Source organism: Macaca fascicularis, chromosome 3, assembly GCF_037993035.2.
Source record: "Macaca fascicularis isolate 582-1 chromosome 3, T2T-MFA8v1.1".
Taxonomy (NCBI): domain Eukaryota; kingdom Metazoa; phylum Chordata; class Mammalia; order Primates; family Cercopithecidae; genus Macaca; species Macaca fascicularis.
Window position 1 is genome coordinate 26,422,713 of NC_088377.1, and position 19,496 is coordinate 26,442,208.

The 19,496-nt window shown below is 35.3% G+C and overlaps 1 long non-coding RNA gene across 1 annotated transcript in view; it reads left to right on the top strand.

Moving 5' to 3' along the window:
- The window catches only part of LOC135969815 (uncharacterized), a 112,872-nt gene extending 94,519 nt beyond the window's left edge, over positions 1-18,353 (top strand). The window contains exons 2-3 of the long non-coding RNA XR_010585221.1: positions 14,114-14,248; positions 17,955-18,353. This is a non-coding gene — a long non-coding RNA (uncharacterized lncRNA). The remainder of the gene's footprint in view (positions 1-14,113; positions 14,249-17,954) is intronic.
- The last annotated feature ends 1,143 nt before the right edge of the window (positions 18,354-19,496 follow it).

The following is a 19,496-nucleotide window of genomic DNA, read 5'->3' on the forward strand; positions in this document are numbered from 1 at the left end:
CAGCTAAAAAATAAATCAAACTCAGGGACACACAGAATAAAATGATGGCTACCAGAGACCGGGAAAGGTACTGGGAAAGGGAGGATAAAGAGTGGTTGGCCAATGGGTACAAAAATAGAAGAAATAAAATATAGTGCTCAGTAGCACAAGAGAATGCCTATAGCTAACAATAATTTATTGTCTATTTCAAAATGGTAAAAATAATAGAATTACAATATTCTAAACACAAAGAAATGATAAGTTCTGGAGATTATGGACATCCCAATTTCCCCAATTTTATCATTACACATTGTGTGCTTGTATCAATAGATCACATGCACTCCCTAAATATGTACAACTATTTTGTTTTTATGAGAATTAAAAAATTTCTAAAAAGGCTAAGGAAGGAGGACAAGACACTGAATAAAAAATGACAGAGATAAAAGGAAGGAGAGGTTTTTAGGAGATGTAGTATTTCAGGCAGAAGGAACATTGTGAACAAGAACATAGAGGAATAAAATAAGTAGAAATATTTAAGAAATATTTGGCTGGAAAGAAAAATTGGGGAAAGTCAGAGGTTGGGTAGTAATATTACCGTAATATATAAACTCTCTTTGTAATCAAGAGAAAATAGAGTTTCAAAGGAATACTTTTTGACAGATTTGTTGGTCCTTTGCACACCAACCCAAAATAATGTCTTATGATGACTTGGACTATCTTTTTTTTTTCCTAAATTTTTAAAATAAAAGTTTCCTTGACTCATTATTGTTTGGCCAAAAACCTATTGCAAAGTTCAGAGAAAATCATTGCTTCTGATGAACTGAAAACTATACCTGTATTTGTGCAGCTTTGGTTCTTGATTTTGAATATCAGGAAAAAAAAAAAGTAGAGTTTCTGCAGGGGCAATGACACTCCCTATTTTTCCATTTTTCACACACACACTAAACATCATCCAGTCAAAGCCTCTGGAATTTCTTTCACCTTCTAAGAGACATTACAAGAGAGAGGACATGTTTTTGAACTTTTACTGTAAACTTTTTCAAATTCGTTCTGAAATGAGGCTTAGTTTTTGTACAATTAATATTTTTAACCTTAAAGAACTACTGTCTTATTTTGGATAAATATATTCTCAATAAATTTGTATATTTAAGAGGGTAGCTTTAAGAATCCTATTAAAGATTTAGCACTTGTAAAAGTTTGAGCTGAGATATTATACATATCTCAAAGTTACCCAGTGAGTATTTTTAAGATTAGGCAAATCCACACAATTTCAGTTCGTTCTAAGATCCATGTGAGAGAGCTATATTAACTGTACATCCGATGACTAAGTGTTCTAGATATATATTTAGAAATGACATTATTGTAAAATTATATGTGTTTTAAAAACTCTATATGAAGAAAATCTTTTTTTTAGGTCAAATGTGTCATTTAAAAATCTAAAAAAAGAAAAAAAGGGACCCTGTGAGTTTTCACTGAACTAATATCCTTGAAGAATTATGTTAAAATATCTCTTCTGATGGGATATGTTGACTATATATGTCTGTCAGTAGCCAAAATTTGTATCTGTATTAAAAAGAAAAAAGACAAAAAAATTAATATCCATATAAAATGATGATCTAAATACTGAGTTATTGTACAAAAAAAAAAAAAAAAAAAAAAACAAGTAAAAAATCTACAGTAGAGATCTTCTTTTTTTTATTTTTAGGGTGTAAACTGAATCCACATAAAATGTGGAAATATGTGCAAGAGATTCAATGTACACATATCTGTATGATTTGGTCAGTCCAGTTTATCATAGCCAGTTTGTATGCTTTTTTGGACAGCAAAACATGTAAATAGCCCAAAACTGCAGCTGATGAAGTAGTACGAGACTGTAAATGGACCAAACTTTGGAATCCTATGCTATTCTTCTCCTAAGTAGGGGTGCTAACTTTTTCAACGTTCATAAGTTACCCATGAGGATTAGGTAAGAGTCTCTTCCATTCATGCCATCATGGAGATGGCTGGGAGTGAGGAAGAAGTCAAGGTACCAGAGATGTTCATGAATCTGAGATGGCTATACTGGGGTGTATGAAGTTTTTAATGTGTATGTATTAGAATCAGGACATTCAGAATATCTGGAGAGAACCATCCTTCAGGAAAGGTTAGTCTTCCTGAGACAAGTTTGACTCTCAGTTTATGTTCTGAGCATATCTGTGTGGCCAGTACACTCAGGGTGGACAGTCTCTGAGCTGTTAGTCTTTCCAGAGTGGACTCTCTATTCAGATGGTAGTGAAACTGTATTCAAAACATACATGCTATTCAGAGGATGAGAAATATCTTTATGCTTTTCCTATGCTTTCTTCTTGGCCTGGAAACAAATCTCCCGTCTAGGCTTTGATTTGATCAGACTTTGAACGTGTATGAACATAATTAATGAAAGGTTAAAAAAGCCTCCCAGAACCCAGGAGAGGGGGAATCTGTTCTTAGCCCACTTCTGACAAATATCAGTATCTGCTTCCTCCCCAGTTGGGATGCTCCTCAGAAAGGGGTTACGCGTAGTGGTAAGAAACAGGGTGTGATTGGGTGAGGGGGAAATTGTGCTTAGGTTCTAGATTATGTGGATTCTATCTCTCTCAAGTGCTTCACTCACAAATCTTTGAAGGTCCCCAGAGTCCCAGTCTTCTCTCCCAGATCTTTGCAAGTGAAGGCTGATAGGTGGCAAAAAGCCCATTGATTTTGGCTATACTCGTTGTGTTCCCTGTCTTCCCTTAGTGTCTATGTGAACTTAAACAATTCAATTACCCAAACTAACCGTATTTCCTAATCAGGAAAAAGGGGTTAATAAGATAATGTATCTATATCATAATTTCCTGTGAAAATTAAATAAGAAAAATCCATTTAACTAAAGTGTCTGTCACACAAATCTTTGCAAGCTATGCATCCAACAAAATAATAATATCAAGAATCCACAAGGAACTGAAACAACTCTCCAGATAAAAAACAAATAACCCCCATTAGAAAGAGGGTAAAGGACATGAACAGACATTTCTCAAAAAAAAAAAAAAAACCATAAAAGTGTTTAACAAACATATGAAAAAAATGATCAACATCACTAATCATCACAAACTGCAAATAAAACCACAGTGAGATGCTGTTTCACACCAGTCAGAATGGCTATCATTAAAAATTCAAAAAACAACAGGCGTTGGAGAAGATGTAGAGGAAAGAGAAAACATACACACCCTTGGTGGGAATGTAAATTAGTATAAATTCTATGAAAAACAATACGGAAATTTCCCCAAGAACTAAAAATAGAATTACTATTCAATCCAGTAATTCTATTACTAGGCATCTAACCCCATGCCCCATCAAAAAGGAAACCATTATACCAAAAAGACACCTGCACTCATATGTTTATTGCAGCACAATTCATGATAGCAAAGTCATGGAATCAACCTAAGTGTCTATCAACAGACACTTAGACTGGATAAAGAAAATGTGATATATGCACATCATGGGATATTATACAGTCAAAAAAAAGACTGAAATTATGTCTTGTGCAGCCACACAGTTGGAATGGGAAGTCGTTATTCTAAGTGAAATGACTCAGAACAGAAAATCAAATAGTGCATGGTCTCACTTGTAAGTGGGTGCTAAATAATGGGTATACATAGGCATACAGAGGGGAATAATAGACACTGGGGACTCTTAAAAAGGGAGGATGAAAGGGAGATGAGGTTTGAAAAACTACCTATCAGGTATAATGTTCTTTATTAGGATCAGAGGTACACTAGAAGTGCAAACCTCACCGTTATACAATACGTCCATGTAACAAACCTGCACAGGCACCCCCTAAATCAAGAAAATTTTAAAAAACATAAATTATGGCAATCCGTACTATAAAACATAAATAAAATAATAAAATATTAGTTATGTTCTTAACAATAACAAATTCATATACATATTTTTAAAAAGTTAACCGGGCATGACTTCCAAGTGATTCTTAGATGTTTATCTAGTTATTGACAGACATGTTATTTTAATTTTAAAAATTCTAAAATTTGAGAATCAGTGAAATGATATCCACCTAGAACTTAGGAAAATGGAGCTACTGTTTGCTATAGATAAATTTGTTGTGCATATACTATGTGTCAGCCACTGAGGTAACGTGTCAGGAACATACACGTTAGCAGAAGTGTTTAATAGTTTTAGATGCCATAAAAATACTGCTCAAAAGGTCAGATTGACAATAATCAAATAATCAATTAAATAAATTTTTTTTAAAATAAAAATTTTATTTGCTTTTGTGCTATGAAGCAACAGTATATAGCATCATAAGGATGTATACCTTGGAAACCTGTCCTGAACTAGAGTATTAAGAAGACTTCCCCAAGAAAGCATCCTGTGGGCAATATAGCACAACTATTGCAAATTTGGAATCAGAGACCAGAATGCATGTGTTCAAGAATCATGGATCTGCCACATATGAGCCTAGTGACCTTGCTAGTTTTTCCATTTTACTAATACTCAAGTACGTCATTCATCAAATGGGGAGAATAACAGTACCTGCCCACAGAGTTATTGGGAAGATCGAATTAGTTAATATTCATAAAGTATTCAGCATTGGCATGTATTATAATAGTATATACTCTGTAAATATATTATTAGTATTAATAATCTCATTTTGCTAATTATTACTTTATGTGATTTGAATGTTAGTCGAAGTTAACCAATGAAATGGAGGACTTGTGGTGGGAGAAGAGCATGTGCAGGAAGGGCACAGAGTCCTAAGTTCTGGAAGGCAAGGGCAATGTAGTAAGAAATGAGATTAAAAGAGAGAGAACATAGAGGGAATCACAGGCCAATATTAAGGATTCCAAAGCTAAGTACTCTTTGGAGAAGATATTGGAGAGGGGAAAGATTTGAGGAGAGGAGTATGGTGAGAAAGCTTTTGAAGTGGCCTAGATGAGAAATGATATTTTACAGTATAAATATAGCGGTAGAAATAGACACACAGCTAACCTACTTGCCTTAGCCTCACCCAAAATTAGGTGTGGGGAATGGACTATGCATTAAAGTGTGACATTTGCAGGCCTAGATCACAAAATCTTCTCTCACCCAATCCTATTTTCATGTCTAATTAACTGATTAGCTGAAAAGTAATTAAAGGAGCCCACGGAGAAAAAACAAAACAAAACAAAAACAAAACAACAACAACAAAAACCACAAGATGGAAGAATCCTGGATTCCTGAATGACCATATGGAACAAACTCTCATTACATTTCCCTTTTGATGCTTAGGAGTACATGAGGAAGAAAAAAAAAAAAAAAAAAAGAAGTAAGAAAGCATGAAATCCTCATACACTCTGAGTCTCACAGTAGTAAGATCCCATTCTGAGACTGTCCCATTCCCACAGCACCTGTCAACCTCTTATGGTGTTTTAACCTTTGAAACAATTAGCGTACTTGTTCCTTTACATTTGTCTGTTGTATTTTCAAAGTTTCCTCTTCTTCAAAGCAGTTTTCCCACCATTTTCTACTCCATGTAACATGTTATTTGTAAATAAATCTTAATAAATCTTAACTGCCTCCCTTACTAGAGCAGGACTATAAGACATGTTAACCAAAGCTTTGAAGTAATAGAGACATGGGGTCCATACTAAACCAGTTCTTAGCTGTGTAAAAATTGGCAAATTGCTTATCTCCTTAAAGCCATTACTTTATTCCCTGTAAAATGACTCCTTCCATCATGTGAGGACACAGAGAGAGGGTGTCATCTATGACCAGGAACAGTATCTCATCAGACACTGAATCTTCTGGACCCCTGATTGTGGACTTCTCAGCCTTACGAACCATGAGAAGTAAATTTTTGTTGTTTATAAGCCACTGAGTTTTTGACATTTTGTTATAGCAGCCCAGATGGACTAAGACACAGTTTTCATCATACCCTCTGCTTCTGTTTATGTTCTTTCTACCTTCTTTTAACTTTCATAGGAAAGCGAGAAGAAAAGAAAATTGTATAGAGCAAAAAACCACAAGAGCTGTAACAATAAAATGCAGGCTTCTGCAATACTATAATGACAGGGGAAGCACACTGAGTCTGGTTCAACATAGACTTAACAAAGTACGCACTACATGTGACCAGGAATATGCAGCTCCTGGAAACTCGACTCACAGCTCTCCAGTTAAGTATTATTTTAGGCTACTTATTGTTCGTTTCTCATAGCTGACTGTAAAATTCTTTGTATGGCAAAAATAGCAAATCCTGTTTGTGTAGTTATCTTGTTCCAAGAAATTGAGAGTATCTTTATGATATTCTAGCCTCTCAAAAGCTTAAAATTTCCGTTGTTTGAATTTTTATTTATTTTCCATATGTGCACATGTGGTGACGGCAGAGTGTGGAGTAGGGACCCAGTAGAGTGAAAAGTTGGAACAGTAACAAAATGTTTACTCTTAGCACTTAGTTATTATGACAAAAACACTCTTTTTTCATATCATGAAAAATTATAATCAGTATGTCACATTCCTGATCAATATTCTTAATGATTTGGCAACTGACAAGTCCAAGTTTGTGGAAGCTGTGTTTATTTCCCATCTTCCTCAGGGTATACATGACACTAGCAGCTGGGCAACATTGTGAGAAGTAGACCAGGCCAACCCTAGCCTTATCTACCATTTTCCAGATCACTGTCCCTCTCTGGTTGTCCTTCTCACACAGCCCATTGCTGTTTTCTAGCTCTGCCTTTTCACTGTAGAGACTTTAAATTTCCTACCACTTACCCAAATACTCCAATATAGTACTGGCTCTTCTAAGAATGAAACAAGAATTACATGGTCATAAAATACTTACATAAGCAAACGATGTTGTGAAACAAAAGGATGGAGAATTTCGTGCTCTTTCCATGAAGTCCAGGGATTTTCTTTTGACAACATATCAGAAAATGACAAATGTATATTTATGTCAATATATTTACAAATAATTGGATTTGCTGTGTCAGCACAGAAGTATGAGACATGTTTTTGCCTGATTTAAATTGCACGTACATTTCAGTATACAAATCACATAACACCTCAAGTTATTAATTTTTTTCATGAAAGGAGACCATTGGACCTGAAAACTTCTTATTCATTTACCTTTAGTATGAGGTAAACCTAAACAGCTAACACATATTTACTTAATCTTATTTATTTGCAATAGATTGTGTCCATTTTTAATCAACAGATAATTGGAAAATATTATTTTAGAACTCAGACATGTAAGTTGAAGATAGCACATTTTTGCCTGCATAAGTAAAATAATTATATATTTTAGCTTACCTTAAATATATGTCTTACAATTTTTCATAGTTTAATAATTATATGGTCTGAAATTGCAATGCAACCTCAATGTTACATTATTGCAGCAATTTAATATGACTTTTGTATTCAAAAAGAAGGAGAATTAAAGGAGAGAAGAAACTTTCTAAATATTTTATCCCATATGCCAGCTTTATCTTTTCATTTTTATTCAGGTTAGTATTATCAAATCAAATCTTGAGGAATTTTAAATTGATACTGTAGTTTCCTCCTTCATTTAACTATGTTCTATATATGTGTAGTTAAACTAAAAGGGTAAAAAAAACAGCTAAGCTCAAGTTTTATAGAGATTTTCAAAGGGCAAATAACCAAGGTTAAAAGAGGGAGACATAGGAAAATAATTTCTTGACTGGAGAGCTTGTTAAATATGTAAGTTCCTAAAGGAGTTTGTAGAACTGGAGGACTTTAGAAAAATAAAATATTCTCCTAGCTACACTAGAGGTGATGGTTTGGGTGAGATTATGACTACAGGCAAAATAATAGATCTGATGAATACAAATGACATTTTCTAACTCTGTGGGTTTAAGATTTATTTTGTAGGCTATGATAAAAATCAGATTTAAAAGTCATGCCTCATTATAAAATCCAACTAGAGGAGGAATTTGATTTTGAGATATTTCTGAGCAAGAAAAATGAGAGGAAATTATTGTCTACCTCACGTTAACGCAGTCCGTCTCTATCATATACAGAGCAAGACTTTTAAATTCTAATAACGCTTGTGAAATATTGTGGGGAAAAAATATCGTGGCTACATACAAGTGTATGCAGCCGAGAGCAGGGGAAAAAAAGAAAGTGGTAACAGAATTTCTCTTATGCAGAAAGACTCCCTGGGTTTAGCAAAATATTTTCGTGGTCCACTTTGGTTGTAGAAAGTTAACAGAATAATCCCTGAGGGCCAGGAATGAGGCAAGTACACAGATCATCAGGAAGAAATTTGGATGAACTGCAAATCAGTCAGAGAAGGGGTAGGAGAGTCTAAGTGGAAGAAAGGGGACCCAGAACCTACATAGATCCAGCATCAGGGCATGTATCCTGCTCTAGCCTTGTCCTCAGCATTCCCCTGCCCTTCCTTGAAATGTTCCAAGGCCTCCTCCAATGTCTGGGTCCTGCCATTACCTGTAGTTGTTTCATGCAGCCCTGTGATGACTGAGAAGGATCTGCATGGGTTCAAGGTCCTTTTCTCCCCTTTAGAGCCTCTCTGGCATGCTCATAACCCCTTCAGTGGAGTCAACTAGATGCCCAGAAGAGCTCCAGGCTCATCCCTATGGAGTGACATGAAGTCCTTTGGACAGCTGGGTTCCAGGGGGTGGCACAGGGAGCCAATCAGTTCACTAGTCAAGACTATATTATTCCACAGGATCACAAATGATGAGGATACTCCAAAATGGTGCTGACTCCTCATTTAGGTGACTCTTACAGTGCAGGGCTCTGGATTATTGACATTTCATCTCTTGATCTTTGGATTGAGTGATGAGTTAGGGAGCGAAGATGTGTGTTCACCATGATTGTATCTCTGGTCTCTGACATTAGAGGGCATAGGAATAGCAGTAGGCATCCCTTACCCTGTGGGCCACCACAGCTGGCACCTGGGCAGTGACCTCACTACTGCTTCAGGCTCCTGACGACATATCTACCAGTTCTCCAAGGGTGGCTGCACCTATGCCCTCTGAGTTTTTGAGATTATTGCTGTAACACAAAAAATGCCCCAACATGTGACCGATATAGATACACATCATGCATTCCTTCTTTAGCCTCTCCACTGGTAGTGGTATGTGGATGACAGATATGTGGCCAACAATGAGAAAGATCAAATTCTAGAAATAGAATGATTATGACCTAAGGAGTTCAAGAGAAAATACAGATGACAAATGTGCCATTGAGATTTACTGCTATAAAATACAGAACATTATATTTAACATAATCTAAAACTGTACTATCATTCACATTTTTCTGCATAATCTTGGTGAGACTTTTATTTGTGGCCATGATACACAAAGCACAATAGCAACCTCTGAAGGAGTCACTAGAGGCCAGCGTTTGTGGGTGGCACAATGCTTGATGCAGCATCATGCAAAATGATGAAGCCAAACATTTAAAAATATGCTTTTAGGGAACTGTAGAGGCAGTAAGATTGCTACTGTTTTAGTACAAATCACTTCTACAGAGTGGTCACATAATATCACTACCTTCTTCTCATTGTGGTGGATATAAAGTCAGGCAGTGTGGTGGGCAGAATTCTAAAATGAACCCTGATGACTCTTGCCCTTAAAATATCTCCTTCTCTTTGAGTGTGAGTGGAGCCTGTGAACACAAAGAGATACTGTTCTTGTAATTATGTTACATTACATAGCAAAAGGGAGATTGTTATTGGTGTGCCTGATGTAAACAGGTGAGCCCTTTATGTTGAATGTTTTCTCTGGCTGGGTGCAGAAGAGGAAGTCAGAGAGACGTGCCTGGTTGCCTTGGAAAAAAGCAGATATCCGTGCTGTGACCGGTCTATGGAAGTCACGTGGTACCGAACTCCAAGTGGCTTCTAGTGGTGTAGGGCCATCTATACCTAACATTTGTCAGTACAACAGGGAGCTCAGTCCTATAACTGCAAGAACATAAATTCTGCCACTATCCTGAGAGCTGGAAGAGGACCCCTAGCCCCAGACGAGAGCCATAGTCCCAGCCAACACCTTACTTTCAGCCCAGCCACAGCTTCAGCAGAGAACGTAGTCATAATGTGTCTGGAATTCTGACATTTGGAAACAGATATAAACTTACGTTGTTTTAAGCTGATAAGTTTGCAACAGTTTGTTATGCAGCAATAGAAAATAATATAGCCAGGAACAGCTTAATTGATGAACTAGGTGATGAAATGATTTCTGGACCTGCATAACAAGAGATAATGCCTGGACATTATGACAAATCTTCAAGTGCATTTTTGGTACAATAAACAAATACCTATGGACCTCTTCTCTATCAGGATACACAGTCATCCATAAATCACCACATCTCATATGGACCATGATATTTTAAGACTTATTTTTTTTAGTCAGATTGTTCATATGGACAAGGTCTCTGCCAAAAATATTTGCTCAGAACTATGTACACCACAGAGGCAAACTATAACCTGTCCTTGTATTAATATTTCTTGTTCTGAGAATAAACCTTATCATTAAGGCATGACTTGAGTTTTCTGTTATTTGTAGCCCAAAGCATACTAAATAAGAGACTTTTTACTGAAATATATTTAAAAGTTTTAATTTAGTAATTAAATAACAAATTGATATTATTTAAGTTAGAGCATCCTATATTGTTCAACTCTCAATTTTGCCAATATGAATATTCAATCAGTGATCAGCTGTACATTTTTCTGATTTTTCTTTTAATCAGTATTTTATGATTTTACTATTTATGGTTTTATGGTATTAACATCGCCTCAAACATATAGAATCATGAACAAATGTAATGACTGAATTGTTTGTGATGTCAAGTAGGCATTTGCAGGGGTTGATAATATACTTATGTATCATTTGAGATGCTTTTAAAGAATTCCTCTTATATGGCCAAGACTTTTCATTTTTATTTCTTAAATTCACCAAATAGTATCTTTGAATCAGGACCACATAATTCAATCTATTTCTGTCATTTTCTAAGGACAGTGGGGCTTGGTTAATAGGCCATCATTATCAAAGATGGGTATGTGAAAGAAAATGTCAAATTTTCGAAAACCAATTTTGATTCAGTTAGATCTCTAAAATACTAAAAATTTAACAAAGGCTTTAGTTGTAATTTAACTAAGAAATTTCTATCTTTTTAACTATTACCAAGTTATTCTTAATAGCTTATTGTATCGGCTATTTTAATATTTCATATCTATCATTCTTTGTTTCATAAATAAATGAAAAACACACTGAAACCCTTCAAATGTTAAAATTTTCAACAGGCTGTAAAATACGATTTTTAAGTACTTACGCTTCACAGATAAGAATTTTAATGTGATACCCTTATACACATAACACTTTAAACCATAAAATGCATATAGTAAAGAAATTCCAAATTCTGGTTTCAAAATGCTCTCACCATAGCATGTCTCTTTCAGAGATATTTCTTGTTCACATATTGTTACAGTATTACTTGTATATTGAATAAGACATGTTTAAATAAATTTGCTACTTGCTGTACTTCTGACAGCCTTTTGCCATCATAGAAAAAGTCTGCAAGTATAGAAAACATTTTCTTTCCAAAACAAAAAATGTTACTTATATTCACATTTGACACATCTTGTAGATGCTCCATTGCAAACAGTCTCAGATTCCAAACTCAAAACTGTGCATTTTTTCCCAGTTAAGTGACCATCAATATTTTTACCAATCTCTATTCCAATTCATGAATATTTGTTCATCAGCATCTTATTAGCTTATTTGTTAATTAACATGACAAGACATTTATCATCTCATCTATGAAAAGCCTAGAGAATTTTCATGCATTTTTTATTACTAAAGAACTTATAGTTATTTCTAAAATATAACCGTGCTGTATCATAAATTCCAATGTATATTTTACTTTTTTAATTTCTAAAAATTTGATTTAAATTTCATATTATTGAACTATCACCAGTGACCCTGCTAGAGCTTTTCCCCAACCTTGTTATATACAATATAATTTACTGGAAAATATGAAATCAGACTTCCATCATTACTATTACATGTTGAATACTGTGCTAAGCAAAGGAATCTAATACAAGGACCTTAACCCTCCTTAAGTCATAATCTGCTAATGAACACAATACTTTTAGGTACAAGGAAAAATAACAATGACACAAGTCAGTACTATTAAAATATTAGAAAATATTCATTTAATAAGCGCTATTAGTGAAGTGGTTCCCAACCTTTTTGGCACCATTGGCTGGTTTCGTGGAAGACAATTTTTCCATGGATGGTGTGTGTGGCAGGAAGAATGGGTGAGGATGGTTTCAGGTTGACACTGTTGCACCTCAGATCATCAGTCATTAGATTCTCATAAGGAGTGTGCAACCTAGATGTGCAATTCACAATAGGGTTCATGTTCCCACGAGAATCTAATGTCACTGCTGATCTGACAGGAGGCAGAGGTCAGGTGGTTATGCTCACTTGTCAGCCCAGTTCCTAACAGGCCACAGACTGGTACCAGTTGGCAGCCCAGGGGTTGACCACCCCTGCATTAGCATATTAGAAAATAAGTGATATGTGTTGATAAATGAATGAGTGCACAGATATAATCAGAAATAACTATCTGACAAAGAGGCTTTGGAAGTAGCTTTTAAATATGAAGGATGGAGAAATACAGAGGAATAGAAGGGCCATTTCACGAGGTCAGGGTGGCATACTGAGGAACTAGACCTGTAAATGCCGATAGTAGAGTGTGAACACTGAGTGGGCCACTGAAAAGTGTATATCTGTTACTAGTAATAAGACAAATTCAAGCTGGGTCAAAAGTTGTAACTTGTAAGTTCTCTAATGATATTCTGGTTTAGAGATTAGCTGTTCCAAAACCTTGAAATGCTCACACTTTCCTGCCGCAGAGGTGCCTCCTGATATATAGTAGCAACAAAATAATGTTCAGGGAGGTTTTATTGCAGAAGCAAATTAATGCTAATGAAACAAATATGTCATAAGTAGCAGACTGAACTATTTAAAAAGCGTAGCTGAGCTCATGACTCAACCTTCAACATTATCAAAATGTTTTATCACAGAGTAGCAAATTTGTGTTTCAATTTGTTATACTAGTGGAGAGTTGCTTTAAGGCGGCTTGTTCACTCTGACAATATAGAAGATAACTCAATATGTAACCGATACGCCAGCTTGCTGTATGTTCCCAAGTTCTCCAGGTTGCTCGCTTGTGTCACCTTTTCCTTTACTGTTTAGGTAAAATTTGCTTTAATCACCTCTCCATAAATGGTGGGGGTGGAGGGAATACTTTGTTTCCCATGCCCCTAGAGGTCCCTGGTTATATGGATGAAGGATCATCTACATATATTTCTCCTGACCTCAACCTCTAAATTCATACTTGTGCTTCTCTATCTGTCTTCTGGATCTTTTTTTTCTTCTGCACCTACAGTCCATTTTCTAAATGATATCATTCTCCAGAAGTCAATTTCTCCACAGTGCTACTTCCCACCAGCCATCTCCTCTCAGGGACCTGGACCCAAGGCTGTGTGTATACCAACTTTACTCAACTTACAGGCAACAGAGGAATTTTACAAAAGAGTGTGGCAAAGTGGCAGTCTCATATTAAACTGTAAAGAATGTGTTCTTAAAATTTCCTCAAACTTTTCTGCCTCTAGGAAATTTTCCCTGATCAACTCTTCAAGTTCCAACCTCCCATCCACATCACTACTGCTATTAATCATACTAATCAGTGCACTAGGCTAGCAGTAATAATAGTTACTAAGTTACTAAGCATTCTATGTGAATTGTTAGTTTTCACACTATTCCAATGATGTAAGTACTATTATTTATCCATTTTGAAGACGGGAAAAATGAAATACAAAGTGATTAATTTGTCTAGAATCTCACAGTAGTGGAGTATGAAGTGGAAATTAGAAAGCAGATTCCAGATCATATGATTTTATTGATCACGCATACCATTATCATATTTCTGGGCAGGACTGACCCAAATGTTTGTGGTCTATAAGCAAATTTTATACATATACATAATTTGATTTTTAAAAGATGTATTAAAATTTGCATGAACTCATGTGAAATAAAGTGATTTAAATTACATTAAACATTTTTTTTTATTTATTTATTCATTTATTTATTTTCAGATAGGGTCTCACTCTGTCGCTCAGACTAGAGTGCAGTGGCATGATCGCGACTCAACTTCTGCCTCCCAGGTTCAAGCGATTCTCCCACCTCAGCATCCTAAGTAGCTGGGGTTAGGCATGTGCCACCACATCCAGGTAAGTTTTTGTATTTTTTGGTAGAGATGCGGTTTCACAACTTTGGCCAGGCTGGTCTGGAACTCCTGACCTCAAATGATCTGCCGGCCTCAGCCTCCTAAAGTGCTGAGATTAGATTATAGTCATGAGCCACCGCACAGGGCCTTAAAGAGGATTTAAATTAATGGGTAGGAAAGAGGTATTTATGCATTTGATAATTGTCCCATCAATGAACAGAAAGATTCTTCGTAGCATTCTAACTCATCTTTTCTTATTCAGGCCTACGGATCATCATTTCATATTATATATTGTCAAATGTTCCATTTCTTGTTAATTTCATGTCTCATCTTGAAAAATTGGTATTAATACTGTGACTGCACATAATAACATGGCTTTTCTCAGCCTGTTTGAATGGAAACAATACAGACCTTTTAGTCTCTGCAGCTTCCTCAAATCATTTATTGAATGACGCCTACATCATTCCTCATCAAGCAGTGATCATTCATTGTGCCACAGTCTATGAAAATTAAAATAACTTTCTAACTCAGTACAATGCAGATATTCAGCAGACTCTTAGTTATGCTCCCAGCTAACAGTATTTAACCCTAGAATTCTTCACTACAGCCAATAACTAGCCCCAGGTCCAGAGGAGAATTATGATTGGTGGTTCCATTGCAGTCATTAGGGATTAGACATTTCATGCCATTCTACATATTAGAATGTGAGTATGTGTTGTGTGGAGCCACTGCAGCCCTCTTGCATCCATGAGGCACACTGGAAAAACACTAAGAATGACAGAGCAGACAGGTGAAATGGATTCAGGTAATTAACGATATCGCTGGGCCCATGAATTAACCAATAGAAAAGTCATCCTTCCCTGGATCATTCGTGTTACTTTTTTTTTTTTTTTTGTAGAGGTAAGGATCTCATTTTCTTGCCTGGGCTGGTATCCAGTTCCTGGCTTCAAGCCATCCTCCCGCCTCAGCCTCCAAAAATATATTCTTGTTACTTGAATAAATAAATCTCCTTACTGTTTTATACAACTGTTATTTCCCCCATAACTTCATACCCCAAATCATCTTCATTGTTAAAAGACACCAATAAGAAGACTTACTCCCATTACTGAAATATTATATGAATGGCATATTAATAATTAATTAATGGATGGACCAAATTATAGACAGAGTAAAACAGGGTGATTGATTTAAGACTTTTATAATTTATGTAATCCTATAAACTTAATATTTATGAAATTATATGTATCATTTATTCATGCAAAATCCAGTAAACATAGCACATGTACTATGTTACACATTATTTGAAGTACCATAAATAATAAAGGGTTAAAAAACAAATTGTCTGTACCCAAATCCATGATAAAGTGAGGTTGTAAAATTATAGCAAAGTACCTGAGCTGTGGGTAACCTTGGTCTCAAGACTGGTAATGCAAGAAACTTGTACCTTTATTCTTAGCAAATGTATTCCTTTCAAACTGTCTACATGCAGTTGTTTGAATTGAATATTCAGTCAATTTATTTTTTAGATAGCATATATTTACTCAGCTGTAACATGGGAAATCTATAAGGAGCTTCTGAAGAATAACAAAGAATAAACCTTCTAAAGTGAAAAAATTAAACTACCAGAGACTATCCTGATAAATACAGCAATAAAGGAAAATGAAAGCAAAATGAGATTGAACCTACACAGTTGTTCAGCAAATTCTCAATTACACCTAAAATTCAGTACTGGTGATATTCTTACGTATGATTCTAGAGATCTGGGTTGGAGTCTTGTAAAGACTGTGTGACTGGCCTTGATCAAATAATCACTTCTCAAGCTAGTCTCAATTTTACTCTTCCATCAAATTAAACAATTAGAACGCTGAGAAGTGGTTTGGCCATTTGGAAAATTGTCTTTCGCTGAGGAAGGTTATATACAATAGTAATGAACACTCACTTGAGTGTTTTGAAGGAACACCCTTGGGGACAAATGTCTCCATATCATTAGGTGCTCCCTGGAGACATTTCTCCCGGGTATTAGTCTTAGGAAAACAAACAAGCAAGCAAGCACACATGGAATCAAATAACAAACCTGGTTTCCCCTGAGCCAGTGGTTTCTCTTCAGTTTAAAGAAATGAAAATCTCAAAATCAAGCATGCCAAGAAAATAAAGGGCTAAACCGCAGCCCCACCTCTTCATCTTTGAACAATGACAATAAAATGCTACTGGTTATAATTTTAATTTTACCTCTTCTTTCCTATGCCTTTTTTGTCTATACCCCAATACCCTCATGTAAACAATCTAAACTCACGTGCTGTATCTATCTTTGCTAGTATTTGTGAGTTCAGGAAATATAGGTGCCTAAGTTTCCTCAATTGTAAATTGAGAAAATGTGCATAGATGAGCTGGGTGACATCTTTGAATTTTTAAATTTCTATTTATCTATGCTTTTTCTTTCAATTAATTTGATGCTAGTGAGTTGTGACATATACTCATTGATACTGATATTTCAAAAAAATGCCACAGTACCTCTAGACTTAAAAATATCATCAATTGAAGAATACTCTTTGAAATACAAATGTTAGTAGTACTTATCCAAACTTGCCTTTAATAAATGTGATTTAAAAATACTCAGAAATATCATCTGTATGCATATATTTTATTAGTGTAGGGTTTTCCTTGTCTGTAAAGCTAATGGCTATTTCACCATAATGTACTTATTTTTCTAAATATAGTGATGTTTTATAAAAGGTAATAATTACAATGTGACATGTTCTGATTTTTCTAATGGGACACTTTTAAGGAATTATTTAAGTCTGGGCAATTTAATTTTCTTAATCATGTTCAGATATCAATGATGCATAGAATACTTATCTGTCTCCTATAAAGTTAAAGGAAAATGTGTTCTAGAATATGTTTCATGTGGATGAAATATAATGACCTTTAAGTAAAACACAGACAAAGCCAGATGCAAGGGATTTTTTCATAAAAAAATATACTTCAGAAGTGTATTTGACGGATTATCTTCTACATCTTTATTCTTCGATATCTCATGAAACTCAATTCACATGTAAATATCAAGCTTCATACAACAGTGAGATATATTTGACTACTGTTTAAATGTAAAAATTCAAATAGAGTATTTCTAATCTCTTCAGGCTTTAAATGATAGGACTGAGCAAAAGAATTAGAAAGAACTAGTGGTTTATGTAACACACATGCTAATGCTTTTGAAGGGATGCTTTTTTTCTCTTAGACCAAAGCAGGAGCAGTGATCAGTTTAGGTTCAGGGAAATCGGACCATCTTCAACATCCCTGTTACACAGCTATTCCCCCTTGTCTACAGCTAAAACTCTCAGGCAAGCTTTGGCATGAGAGTCTATTTCATTTTGCTAGAACCATATTTTCTTTTTTAAATTTGCTAATTAGTCTACCACCTAAATTTCCACTTAATTATAATGAAAATAATGTGGAATTTCTTGTAGAATATTTTGTACAGGCTCTTCATAGTCTTCTCAGTTTTAACTATTTTAAGGTTTTAATTATTCTGATTTAAAATAATTTGCAGTTATTTGTGTGATAACTTGTGTAATTTTTAAAAGTTACTTAAACCAGAAACACGTAAGTACTGTTGTTATTTTGATGTTTTTCTAATATTAATGTGCATATATCATAGAAATTATTAAAATGAATTTTCATTTCCCTTTTCAATCATCTCCCATTGAAAGCTGAATCTTGAGGCTACCATCTCCAAGCAGGTGGAGTATTTGATCCCTTTAGCAAGGCAGTGATTTTGAAATTCGGGTTTAGACAGAAAGATATTTCAAGCTCCTGAAGAACAAGTTTGAAGGATTCAGAGCGGAGAACTGCACCCTGGAATGATGCCTATGCCAGCTGGACTGTGTGATTTTTGTTCTTTAGTAGAAAGATAACATGACATAGCAGGAATAATATTGCCTTTTCTTTCTGGCATGGATCAAGAGAAAAGAAAACACAAGAAAACAGACAGAAGGTAAGTGGCCAAAATTTTCAGCTCTGCTCTCCCATCTCTTGGTGTAGCGTTTGATAATTCGAACTGAGGAAGAATGCAGAGTGGTTTTGACTACACAGTGCAGTCGAATACAGGGATGGGATAACTTTTCATGGCAGTCCTGATGGTGTCATAGCTTGCAGGACTGAGCTGGTCGAAGGCTGTAGCAGAAACTCAGGAGTTTGTGAACAAGGGACAGTTAACAGCTGCAGGGCCTGTTTTTATAAATAAAAATTTACCGGAACGCAGCCACATCCATCATTTTATGTAACTGCCTTTGAGCTTCAAGGGCAGAGTTAATTTTTTTTTTTTTTTTTTTTTGCAACAGAAGCCATTTGCCTGCAAGTCTAAAATTAATTACTCTTTAGACCTTTAAGAAAAAGTTTCTAACCCCTATTCTAGAGCTTTGACAGGGCACAAGGTAAGGTCTAGTAGAGCAGTCCTGAGTAAGCCTAGAAGAAACAGGTCACACATTAAACCACCTCCAAAAATTGCCAGATATGGGAGAGGTATTCTTGGAGCAGACTGTGCCTCAGAAGCAGTGAAGTATGGCAGAGGTTCCTGCTGGCTTCCTGGGGCCAGTAGTGCACATCTCTTCTCAACAATTGCATACTGGAAGTTTTAGAAGTGATCATAAGAGTATTTACACCATGGAAACTGGCAAATGCGACAAGTCAGATTTTTATTTGTTTGCAGATTTTTCAGAGAGACAATTTTCAATCATTTAGTCGTACACCACTGCTCAGAAAATCAAAGAGGAGGTAGAGCTCACAGTGTTTACGGTTGTACAAGGCTCTCAATGATATCCCAAAACTCATCTTAGAGAAGTGCTAGAGGAAGGGCAGAAATTCAAGTAAGTACGCATTTTTATTTAAAAATAATAAGAATTACTTATGGTTTTATTACCCAAGCCTTGTTTTTAAAACAGATGTTTAAAAGTCATTGATTTAGCTAATTGTTCCTTTTTGTGCTTCTGTTACCCCGCAACTGGGTTCCTGAGCCAAAACAAATTAGTTAATGGACTTGTTTCTACACATAGGATTTTAGTAATAAAACATTATCAAATTCATAATGTTTATGTGTAGAATATACATTAAATTTTATTAAATGGGAAGTATACACAGATTTTATGCTCTTTTTAAAGCTTAAATACAACTAATGTCTTCTATAATATTAAACACTCTTAAAAGACCATTAATTTAAGAATAAATCCATAAATCTTCTCTTTTTTTTTCTTTTT